Source organism: Protopterus annectens, chromosome 7.part0 (assembly GCF_019279795.1).
Source record: "Protopterus annectens isolate FY-2018-M chromosome 7.part0, PAN1.0, whole genome shotgun sequence".
Lineage (NCBI taxonomy): Eukaryota > Metazoa > Chordata > Ceratodontiformes > Protopteridae > Protopterus > Protopterus annectens.
The window spans coordinates 1,582,308,661-1,582,320,919 of NC_056739.1; the positions used below are offsets into that span (position 1 = coordinate 1,582,308,661).

Here is a 12,259-nt window from a genome sequence, read left to right on the forward strand (position 1 = left end):
TTCCTAGAAAAGAAAAGTACAGTTGTGTACACTTACCATAAATGTAGATGTTCTAGTGTATTCACTGTTGCAGTCATTACATTTGGGGTAATCTGCTGGCAGGTTGCCCTCAGTCGGCCTGATTAACAAAGTCTCGGGTCCTGCATCGGTTGCTGTCCCTTCTTCCATGACGTCAGGTCGTCAGGGGTATAAAAAGTACAGTTTTGTACCTACCATAAATGTAGATGTTCGAGTGCTAATACAGCTGCAGTAATCACAGATGGGTTCTCTGCCGTCAGGCGGTCCCTCGGTCGGCCAAATTCCAAAGTCTAGGTCCGGCGTCGGTTGTTGTCGCTTTCTCTCCTGACGTCAGTGAGGCCGGAGTATATAAGACACAGCCAACACCATGTTCTTCAGTCTTTCTTGCCCCAGATGTCAGGTGCCCCCAGAAGGAAGGCAATACATAAATTATGTTTATATGTATAAACAAACAATGCAATATAATCCAAAATAAGTAGTTGCAAGCAAATAAACCATAGAAGGATAACCCAGTCAGGTTGTATGAAGAGGGTGTTAGGCCCCATGCCTTTACCAAGTGGGGAAGGAGGGAGGGAAACCTGTACTGCAGCTGTATTAGCACTCGAACATCTACATTTACGGTAGGTACAAAACTGTACTATGTTCATCGTGCATACAGTTGCAGTAATCACAGATGGGTAGAGTCCCAAAGCTACGCAGAGGGTGGTAGGTACTAGGAGGAACTGGGTTGAGCCAGAATGCCCTGCAACACAGCAGTGGCAAAGCCTGCTCTAGTTCTGGAGTATAAAGGCAGGTGGTAGTGTTTTGTGAAGGTATGTACAGAACTCCAAGTGGCTGCCTCCAAAATATCTTTGGTAGGAACTCCTCTGAGGAAGGCTGTAGAGGTAGCTGTGGCCCTGGTGGGGTGAGATCTGATACCTGTAGGAACAGATTTCCCATGATAGGAATAACAAAACCGTATGCAGTGACCTATCCACTTTGAAATAGTCTGTTTGGAAACTGGCTTTCCTTGAGCCCCTACAGCATAGGACACAAAGAGTTGTTCTGATTTCCTGAAGGACTTTGTTCTGTCCAAATAGTAACGTAGCTGCCTATGGATGTCTAAAGAATGTAGCAGCCTTTCCCCTTTGTTTTGAGGATTGGGGTAAAAGGCAGGAAGGTGTATGGCTTGATTTAAAGCTACCCTGGATACCACTTTAGGCATAAATGATGGGTTGGTACGAAGAGAAACCCTGTCCTGATGGAAGATGAGAAAAGGCTGCACTGCCATGAGGGCCTGTAGTTCCGAAACTCTACGAGCTGAAGTGATAGCCAGAAGGAAGGCTGTTTTCCAGGACAAATATTGCAAATCTGTTGAGGCAGCTGGTTCAAAAGGAGGCAATGTTAATTTTTCTAGAATGTAATTAAGATCCCAGGCTGGTATTGGTTGTTTCCATGGTGGTCTTATATTCTTAGCCCCTCTGAGGAACTGTCGTAAGAGTGGGTGAGAAAATAAAGGAGGATCCGTGTTGAATTCTGCAGAAATGGCTGAGGCATGGATTTTTATGGAAGAAAATGAAAGTCCACTGTTCAGCAGCTCAGCTAGATACTGTAATACCCGAGGCAAGTTCAATTTTCTAGGGTCCTGGCCTTTTTTCTCATTCCAAGAGCAAAACCGCTTCCATTTTGCGGAATAAGCTTTTCTAGTAGATGGCCTTCTGGCCTCCAAAATGACATCCTGCACCTCCTTGGAGAGTAGTGTAAGGAATTTTCCATGCAGCGAGATTGAGTGTTTTCAGCTGACTGTGAAGAGTTTTGTAGCTGTGCTGAGTCAGTAGAAGAGGCATTAGAGGCAGGGACCAGGGAGGAGTGTGTTAGGCTCCTCAGGAGTGGGTACCAGTGTTGCCTTGGCCAATCTGGAGCAATCAGTATCATCTTCGGTCTGTCTGCTCTTGCTTTCAAAAGCACCTTGGGCAGAAGAGGCAGAGGTGGGAATGCGTAAACTGTCCATGCTGTCCAACTGAATGAGAGGGCGTCCACTCTCCACGCCTTTGGATGAAAGGTCCTCGAACAGAACTTTTCCAATTGATGATTCCTGTGGGAGGCAAAAAGATCTATGTCTGGCCTCCCCCACGCTTGGATTATATGTCTGTAAACACCTGAGGATGTAACTTCCATTCGTGTGGATCTGTCATATTTCTGCTTAGATTGTCTGCCAGCGTGTTTTCCAATCCTGGCAAGTACTGTGCTTGAAGTTCGATTTGCCATTCCAGAGCCAAGTTCCAAAGAGTCATGGCTAGTCTGCACAAGGGGTATGAATGTGTTCCTCCTTGTTTATGTACCACATTACTGTGGTGTTGTCTGTTCTTATCAGTAATTGTCCTGGATGCAGGAAGTCCTTGAAAGCTGAAATTGCATTTATTACTGCTAGCATTTCTTTTTGATTGATGTGAAGGTGCCTTTCCTTTTGGGACCATTTGCCCTGAATGCACCTGTCCGTCATGTGCGCCCCCCAGGCGTAATCTGAGGCGTCTGTTGTGATGACTTGCTTTGCTTGAGGCTTGCAGAATGGGAGGCCTGTGTTTGCTTGACATGCTTGGGCCCACCATAGAAATTCCTTTTGCAAACATGGAATTATTGGTATTACTGTTTCCAAACTGTGACTGTGTTGAGACCATAGGTTTTTTAGGTACCATTGAAGTTTCCTCATATGCAGCTTTGCACATGGGATTAAAAGAATGCAAGATGCCATGAATCCCAGAGCCAGCAGGATTTTCCTTGCAGTAAGCCTGGTACATTTTGCTAGTATTTTGAAGTACTGAGATAGTTGCCCTTGTTTTTCTGGCGTAAGGTAGGCCATCTGGGTGTTTGTGTCCAAGTTGGCACCCAGGAAAGTTATTTTCTGAGATGGTGTTAGTATTGATTTCTCTTTGTTGATTGTGTATCCCAGAGAATGCAGTAACCGTGTCACATATGCCAGATGTTCCAGAAGTATGTGCTTGCTGTCCGCTTGGATCAGGCAGTCGTCCAAGTAAGGGTAAATTTGTATCCCTTGAAGTCTGCAGTAGGCAATCACTGATGCCAGGCACTTTGTGAATACTCTAGGCGCAGTAGATAAGCCAAAGGGCAATGCAGAGAATTGATAGTGGATTGAACCTGCAAGAAATCTGAGGTATCTTCTGCAGCTTTGCCTGATTGGGACATGCAGGTATGCCTCCTTGAGGTCCAATGTTACCAGCCAAAACTCCTTGCCCAGCATGGGAAGAAGCTGCTGTAATGTGAGCATCTTGAATTTTGGTAAGAGTAGAAATGTGTTTAGGATGGATAAGTCCAAAATGGGTCTCCAGTCGGTTCCTTTCCTTGGTACCAGAAAGAGTCTTGAATAAAAACCTTGACCTTGTTCGTGAGTAGGTACCTCTTGAATAGCTCTCATGCTTATGAGCTTTGAAATTTGTAGTTGTGCCTCTGCCCTTTGATTTTGTGGCAGGTTTGGCATGCCTCTCATTTTTGGAAGAGTGTGGAATTGTAATTTGTAGCCTCTGTTTATAATGTCCAGGATCCATTTGTCTGTTGTGACAATATGCCAATTGCTTGAAAATAATGCTAGCTTTCCTCCCAAAGGTGCTGCCAGCTGAGACATGTTTGGCATGGAAATGAGGGAGTCATTGGGTTTGCTTCCTGTATTGTTGTGCACGGTCTTCGCCACCTCTTGGTGTTGGAGTTTGCCATTGTCGGCCTCTATATGATCCTTGTGATTGCCCTCTGCCCCTTGTGCGTCTGTATCTACCTCTTTGGGGCTTGTCAGTGGCTGGAAAGGACCAGTTTTTTGAAGGCCAATTTCTGCTAAAACGTGGTGGTTGGACCTGTAAAAAAGCTTTGACAGTTTGCATAGATTTGGCTTTTTCTTCCATTTTCCGTAGTATCTCCTCAGCATTAGTACCAAACAGTACATCCTTTTGTAAAGGAGCATCTAGGAGTTTAGCTTTCACATGGTCAGGCAAGTTTTGTTCCCTAAGCCAGGCATGTCTGCGAATGACTGATCCTGTAGCAGCCGCTCTACTTGAGGCCTCTAGGGCATCGTAACCACATTGTAAGGTGTGTTTACCCACTTGCTCTGCACTATGCATCATATCCTGTAACTCCTTCAAATCTGGTTGTTCAGGTTGAGACATTGTATTCCTTAATTGTGATAACAGGAACTGTTGATATTTAAGCATATGAAACTGACAATTTAAGGCCCTCATGGCTAGGGTGGCCGAAGTATATACATTTTTTCCCCACCTTTCTAAAGATCTTGACTCTCTTTCTGCAGGAAGTGGATTCTTGGCAGTGGAGGCCTTCAATCCCTTGGGGCCTTGTGAAATGGTTTCAGGGTCAGCATTATGGCTTTTGAAGAGAAATTGGTGAGAGTTAGGTACTCTGTAGTACCTATCAGGTTTGACTGGTGCAGGAGGCAGAGAATCCGGGTTAAGGCAAGCCTCCGAATAAACATCATCAAGTATGTCCAAAACAGGAGGTATCGCCAGAGGTCTGTGTTGAGGTAACAAAAGAAATTCCCTAAGTCTTTTCTTGGAGTCTGAAAAGTCTTGGCCTTCCCAATGGAAGTGTTCCCTCAAAGTGTGCAAGGTTTCCACAAAGGAAAAATCCTCAGGAGGAGATACAGAAGGAATGGACTGCTCTGCATCCGAATCCTCAAAAGGGGAGTAAGAGTGTTCCTCTACATCAGAATGTTCTGATAAAATGGATCCCTGATCAGAAGAGGGAGAATCTTCCTCCACTCTGGGTCTCTTGTCTGGAGGGGGTTGAGAACCCCTGATAAGAGTAATTAAATCCTCAGCCATTTTAAGCATCTGTTTTTTAGGCATGGGACCTGGAGATGGGCCCTGTGCAACAGGCCTCTTGGGATGCCTGGCTGCTTTGGATTTAGTAAAGGCCTTAATAGAAAAAGAAGATGAGGGTCTAAAGACACCATGGGTGGAAGTGGACCTGTCCATATTAGTAGGCTCAACATTAGCAAAGGCTTCGGTGGTTGTAGTCTGGGAAAGGGCCGAGGTACCAGCGGTCTCAGGTACAGAGAACACCGCCAAAGGAGTGTCGTCGGTAGTCAGGGACTGCAAAGGCGTCCCGCTGAGAACCGGACCACGTGTAGCCTGTCTTGGCGTGGTGTCGGCGGGGACCGCGGGCCTCGCGTGTCGGTCTTTGTCCTTGCGTTTTTTGGACAAAACGGTAGTCTGAGTATCCGACGACATTTTATAATCAAAGGCTTTACCAAAAAAGTGTTGGGCGAACTCCGCCCGACGCTTAATAGTGCGTTTATTGAAGGTAGCACAAAAGCGACAGCCCGAGACGTCGTGGTGTGGGCCTAAACAAGGTATGCAGAGGGAATGGAAATCCTTATGCGGTATTTGCTTCCCACAAGAAATACAATTATTAACTTTTTCTGACATCGGTCTGAGGCAAGAAAAGTTTCCCCAACGGGGTACTTAGCTTTAATGAAGACTTCGGTTTCCAATATTTCCGTAATTCAGGAGCTGGCCGACCGGCACTTGCGAACTTCTTCTGCTTCGGGCACCACGCGGCAAAAAAGACTGAAGAACATGGCGTCGGCTGTGTCTTATATACTCCGGCCTCACTGATGTCAGGAGAGAAAGCGACAACAACCGACGCCGGACCTAGACTTTGGAATTCGGCCGACCGAGGGACCGCCTGACGGCAGAGAACCCATCTGTGATTACTGCAGCTGTATGCACGATGAACATCATGCAGCCAACGCCATTTTCATCAGTTTTTCTTGCCCCAGATGTCAGGTGCCCCTCAAATGGGGAGCAAAATGTATATGCATGCAATTCAGAACACAAAAAATATACCTCCAAATAAAAGCAAATACAACAAAAAGGCTTTTGAGCATAGTAACAGAAAGAGGAGGTATAAAAAGAGAAAAGTAGGGGGCTGGCAGGTGGGTAACCAGGACTGCAACAGTGAATACACTTGAACACCTACATTTATGGTAAATGTACATAACTGTACTATGTTCTTCGTGTTTTACTGTTGCAGTTATTACATTTGGGTAGAATCCCAAAGCTATGGTTGGGAGGATGGAATTATACAGCATTAGGACCAGCTATAAGGCCCTGCAGGACAGCAGTGGCAAAGCCAGCTCTGGATTTAGAGAAGAGGTAAATGGTAAGGTTTGGTGAACGTATGAACTGAACTCCAAGTAGCAGTTTCTAGAATGTCTCTGGTAGGAACCCCTCTGAGAAAGGCTGCAGAAGTAGATGCAGCCCTGGTGGAATGAGATCTGATCCCCTTGGGGACAGGTTTACCATGGTGCATTTAGCAGAAACGAATACAATGGCTTATCCATTTTGAAATTGTCTGCTTTGAGATGGCCTTTCCCTCTGCCCCTGCAGCAAATGCCACCAGTAGTTGCTCAGATTTTCTTAGAGATTTTGTCCTGTTCAAGTAGAATCTTAGTTATCTGTGTACATCCAATGAATGCAGAATCTGCTCCCCCTTGTTCTGTGGATTTGGGAAAAAAGTTGGCAGATGAATGGTCTGATTAGGAGCCACACTAGATACCACTTTTAGGCATAAAGGATGGATTGGTCCTGAGCGCTACTCTGTCCGGGTAGAAAATAATAAAAGGCTCCACTGCCATGAGAGCCTGTAGTTCTGAGATCCTTCTAGCTGAAGTGACTGCTAAAAGAAAAGCTGTCTTCCAAGAGAGAAATTTTATGTCCGCAGTAGCAGCTGGCTCAAAAGGAGGCAGGGTGAGTTTTTCCAACACAAAATTGACGTCCCATGCAGGAGTTGGTGCTCTCCTGGGAGGTCTTAAATATTTGGCCACTCTGAGATACTGCTTTAGCAGGGGATGAAAAAAGAGGGGAGGCTCTGTGTTGTAATGAGGTGAAATGGCAGAGGCGTGGATTTTTATGGAAGAGAAAGACAGGCCCTTGTGAAGCATCTCAGTTAAATATTGCAGAATCTGAGGAATATTGGGCATTTCTGTGCTTATTCCTTGTGCCCGATTCCAGGCACAGAATCTTTTCCATTGATCATCATAGGATTTTTTTAATACTAGGCCTTCTAGCTTCCAAAATGACATCCATCACAGGTTTGCTGAGAGATGTAACTGGTGAAATTAGCCGACTAGCCATGCTGCAAGATTCAGAGTTTGGAGTTGAGTGTGTAGAATTTGAAAGTTTTGCTGAGGCAGTAGACAAGTTGTCTGAGGCAGGTAACATGGAGGAAGGTGTGACATATTGCGTAAGAGCAGGTACCAGTGCTGGCAAGGCCAGTCTGGGGCAATCAGAATTATTTTTGTTTTTTCCTGTCTGACTTTTAGTAATACCTTGGAGAGCAAAGGCAGACGGGGAAAAGCATAGACTGATAGGTTTTTCCAGCTGAAGGATAGAGCATCCACTTTCCAAGATTGTTTGTGATGGATTCTTGTGCAGAATTTGTCCAACTGATAGTTTTGGGGTGAGGCAAACAGATCTATGTCTAGGCTCCTCCATCTGCGTGTCAACATGCTGAAGATTTGCGGATCCAGTTTCCATTTGTGTGGGTCCATAAGATTTCTGCTTAGTTCATCTGCCAGAGTATTTTGCTTTCCTGGCAGGAATTGAGCTTGTAGATGTATTTGGTAAATCAAGGCTGTGTTCCACAAGGCCATGGCTAGTCTGCAAAGGGGATAGGAATGGGTACCCCCTGCTTGTTTATGTACCACATGACTGTGGTTTGTCCGTCTTTATCAGTAGGTGTCCTAGATGAAGAAAGTCCTTGAAAGCTGTCAGAGCATTCTGTACAGCTAGCATCTCTTTCTGGTTGACATGCAGGTGCATTTGATTTGGGCTCCATTCGCCCTGAATGCATCTCCCTGCCAGATGCGCCCCCCAAGCATAGTCTGTCTGTAGTTCGGGTTTGGGTGGCAGGGGGTGGAATGAATGACAGTCCCTTGTTTTGGGGACAGGCCTTTGCCCACCATAGGAACTCTTGCTGCAGGCAAGGAATGATAGGAATCGTTGTTTCCAGGCTGTGACAATGTTGACTTCATAAGCTTTTTAGGTACCACTGACGTTTCCTCATATGCAGTCTTGCATATGGAATTAGAAGAATGCAGGAAGCCATGCACCCCAAGGCCTGCAGAATTTGTCTTGCAGATAAATTGGGTTTTTGTGGCCACTTGTTTGAAGCAAGTCCTCAATAGGATTTGTTTGTCTGGCGTGAGGTAAGCCATCTGGGTAGTTGTATTCAAGCTTACACCCAGGAATGTAATTTTTTGAGAGGGTACCAGTTGTGATTTATTTTTGTTTATGGTGTACCCTAGGCAAGTTATAATAAGCCTTTTTACAAATGCCAGATGCTGTAGAAGAGTGTCCTTGTTTTCTGCCCGAATTAGACAATCGTCCAGATAAGGATAAATTTGAATGTCTCTTTGTCTGTAAAATGAAATTACTGGTGCCAGGCACTTTGTGAAGACCCTGGGCGCAGTAGATAAGCCAAAGGGCAGTGCAGAGAACTGGTAATGCAAACAGCCTGCTTTGAAGTGTAGGTATCTTCTGCAAGATTCCCTGATTGGGATTATGCAGGTAAGCCTCTTAAGTCTAGAGTTACCAACCAGGCATCCTTGCCTAGCACAGGCAGTAACTGTTGTACAGTCAGCATCTTGAATTTTGGAATGTCCAGAAATGTATTTAGAATGGATAAGTCCAGAATTGGATGCCATGATTTGTCTTTTCTGGGTACCAGGAAAAGTCTTGAATAAAAACTGTGTCCCTTTTCCTTTTCTGATACTGGTTGAATAGCCCCCATATTCATGGAGGACATAACTTGTTTCTGGGCCTCTGCCCATTGATTTGGAGGCAGATCTGGCCATCCGTTTGGCACTGGCAACATGTGGAAATGAAATCTGTATCCCTGGGACACTATATTTAAAACCCACTTGTCCTGGGTAATTAGATGCCAATTTTGTGCATGAAGTGCTAGTTTTCCCCCCAAAGGGGCTGCCAAAAGAGAAGTGCTTGGAAATGGCAGAGGAAAGCCATTGAGACTGTTTACCGTAGGGAGGTGCCTTGCTACTTCCAGATTTGGAGGTGGAGGCACCCCATTGTTTTGTTCTGCACGTTCCTTGTGACTGAAACCTGGAGCCTGGAGCCTTTGGAGTGTCTGGGTTTGACCTGAGCGGCTCTGGTGGGTACTGGAAACTACCAGTTCTTAGTAGGCCAGTGCCTTCTGAACCTGGTTGGCTGCACTTGTAGGAAACCTTTTACAGTTTGCATAGATTTAGCTTTGTCTTCCATCTTTTTCAAAACTGCTTCTGACTTATTACCAAATAGACTGTCCTGTTGTAAAGGAGCATCCAACAATTTTGCTTTAACATGATCAGGCAGGTTTTGCTCCTTGAGCTAAGCATGCCTTCTTATCACAGATCCAGTAAAACCACATTGCAAAGTATGCTTTCCAACTTGTTCAGCTGAATGCAATAAATCCTGTAACTCTATTTTCCATACAGTCAGAAATCAACATCACTTTCTGTTTAAGTAAGCCCATGACATGCTGCTGATATTTAAGCATATGAAATTGACAGTTTAAAGCCCTGATTGCCAGGGTTGCAGAAGTGTAAACCTTCTTACTCCATCTATCCAGCGCCCTGGAGTTTCTATCAGAAGGGGTAAGATTTTTAGCAGTATAAGCCTTAACACCCTTGGGACCCTGAGAAATTGTTTCAGGGTCAGCAGTAGGGTTTTTAAAAAGAAATCTGTGGGAGTCTTACTAGGAGCCGGAAGCAGGGAATCAGGAGCCATGATGGATTCTGAGAAATCATCATCAACAATGTCGAGAACAGGAGGTATAGCCAAAGGCCTATGCTGAGGAAGAAGGAAATCCCTAAGCCTCTTTTTGGATTCAGAAAAATCCTGACTCTCCCAATGAAAATGTTCCCTTAAGGTATGCAAAGTTTCTCCAAAAGAAAAATCCTCAGGAGGAGAAGCAGAAGGGATGGATTCTTCTGCATCAGAGTCCTCATAAGGTGGAATAGATGATTCCTGATCAGAAGAGGAATCAGAAGAAATGGAAACCTGATCTGAAGATTCATAATCAGTGTCTTGCCTAGGCCTCTTAGCAGGAGGGGGTTGGGAACCCCTGATCAAGGTAATTAAATCCTCATCCATTTTGATAATTTGTTTCTAGGCATAGGGGCCTGTGCACGTGGCCCATGCGTCGGTTTTTTTAGACATATAAGTTGGTTTTGGCTTTGTTTCTGAAGACTGCGTCGGTTTAATATACAAATCTTTAGGCCTGAAAACACCCTCCGAAGCCGGTGCTTGCTCAGCGGCTCCGGACCCATCTAAGGTACAGAGATCTGCGGGTTCAATACTTAAAGTGTCTCGCAGCATACCGGACTCCGAATGGGTCTCAGTAGAGGCCTGCGAATCAAAAGTAGCAGTCATCAGGGGCTGCGAAAGAGCCTCACTGAGTACCGGCGACTAGCCTAGGAGAAGCTTCGTCGGTTTTGGACTTCGCCGGTCTGTCTCTGTCTTTTTCTTTGCATTTTTTGTGAATTTCGGTAGTCTGATTGCTAACCGACGACATTTCTGGATAGTTAAATCTTGAGCCAAAATATTTAGGTGCAATAATATACAGACGCTTAATAGTGCGTTGGTTAAATTTAGCACGAAACCGACAGCAAGGCACGTTGTGGTCAGGGCCTAGGCAAGGAATACAGTACAAATGAAAATCCTTATGAGGTATTTGCTTCCCACAAGTAATACAATTATTAACTTTTACGGACATCAGTAAGGAGCAAGAAAAAGTTTCCCCAATGGGGTACTTAGCTTTAGGTTGAAGACTTTGGTTCTGAAACTCGAAAACAAAAATTTCAGGAGTTGGCCGAACGGCACTTGCGAACTGCTTCTGCTTCGGGCACTGCGCAGCAAGAAAGACTGGTGAAAATGGCATCTGATGCATGTTTTATACCCCTTACGACCTGACGTCATGGAAGAAGGGACAGTAACTGACGCAGGACCCAAGACTTTGTTAATCAGACCGACTGAGGGCAACCTGCCAGCAGATGACCCAAAATGTAATGACTGCAACAGTGAAAAGTACAGTTTTGTACCTACCATAAATGTAGATGTTCGAGGATCCACATTGCTGCAGTCCTAACCATTGGGTAGTCCGCTGTCCAGTCGGCCCGAATACCAAAGTATATGGCTGACGTCGGTCAAGGCGCATTAGACTGATGTCAGGACGTCAGGGTACTAATGCGCATGACCGACGTCATATCCTCAGTCTTTTCTTGCCCCAGATGTCAGAAGACCCCAAAAGACAAGGCCCACACCAAAACACCAAAAGCCCTGCACCAAACATATGTACAATATATACAAAATTACAAGAATATAGCCTAACCCACATCACCACTCCTAAACACAGAGGGGAAGGAGGGAGGTATGGACTGCAGCAATGTGGATCCTCGAACATCTACATTTATGGTAGGTACAAAACTGTACTATGTTCTTCACTCCACATTGCTGCAGTCCTAACCATTGGGTAGAATCCCAAAGCAGAGGTAAGGGAGGCTGGCAAATCATAAGGAAGCAGGAGCTGTCAACATGCCTTGCAAAATAGCTGTGGCAAAACCAGCCCTAGATTTAGAGTAGAGAGGAAGGTGGTAATGCTTAGAGAAAGTATGCACTGAACTCCAAGTAGCTGCCTCCAAAATATCCTTAGTTGCCACCCCCCTTAGAAATGCTGTAGAAGTGGCAGTAGCCCTAGTGGAATGAGGCCTAATCCCAGCTGGAATCTCCTTGCCATGATGGGAATAACAAAAAGAAATGCAAAACCCAATCCACTTAGAAATAGTTTGCTTAGACACAGGCTTGCCCTGAGAACTCAAAGCAAAAGAAACAAACAACTGCTGAGACTGCCTGAAATCCTTAGTCCTGCTTAAATAATAACGCAACTGCCTATGTACATCTAAAGTGTGCAAAATCTTTTCCCCCTTATTTTGGGGATCTGCATAGAAAGTAGGCAAATGAATAGTTTGGTTTAAAGCCACACTAGAAACCACCTTAGGCATAAAGGAAGGATTAGTACGTAATGATACCCTATCCTTATGGAAAATCAAAAAGGGCTCTACTGCCATAAGGGCCTGCAATTCAGAAACCCTTCTTGCAGAAGTAATAGCCAACAAAAAAGCAGTCTTCCATGACAAGTATTTCAATTCAGCAGTAGCGCAGGCTCAAAAGGTTGTAGAGTAAGT

The 12,259-nt window shown here is 45.0% G+C and overlaps 1 protein-coding gene across 2 annotated transcripts in view; it reads right to left on the bottom strand.

The window, feature by feature from the left end:
• FAM120A (family with sequence similarity 120A) overlaps positions 1 to 12,259 on the bottom strand; it is a 3,065,969-nt gene that overhangs the window by 2,476,928 nt on the left and 576,782 nt on the right. The window lies entirely within an intron of this gene.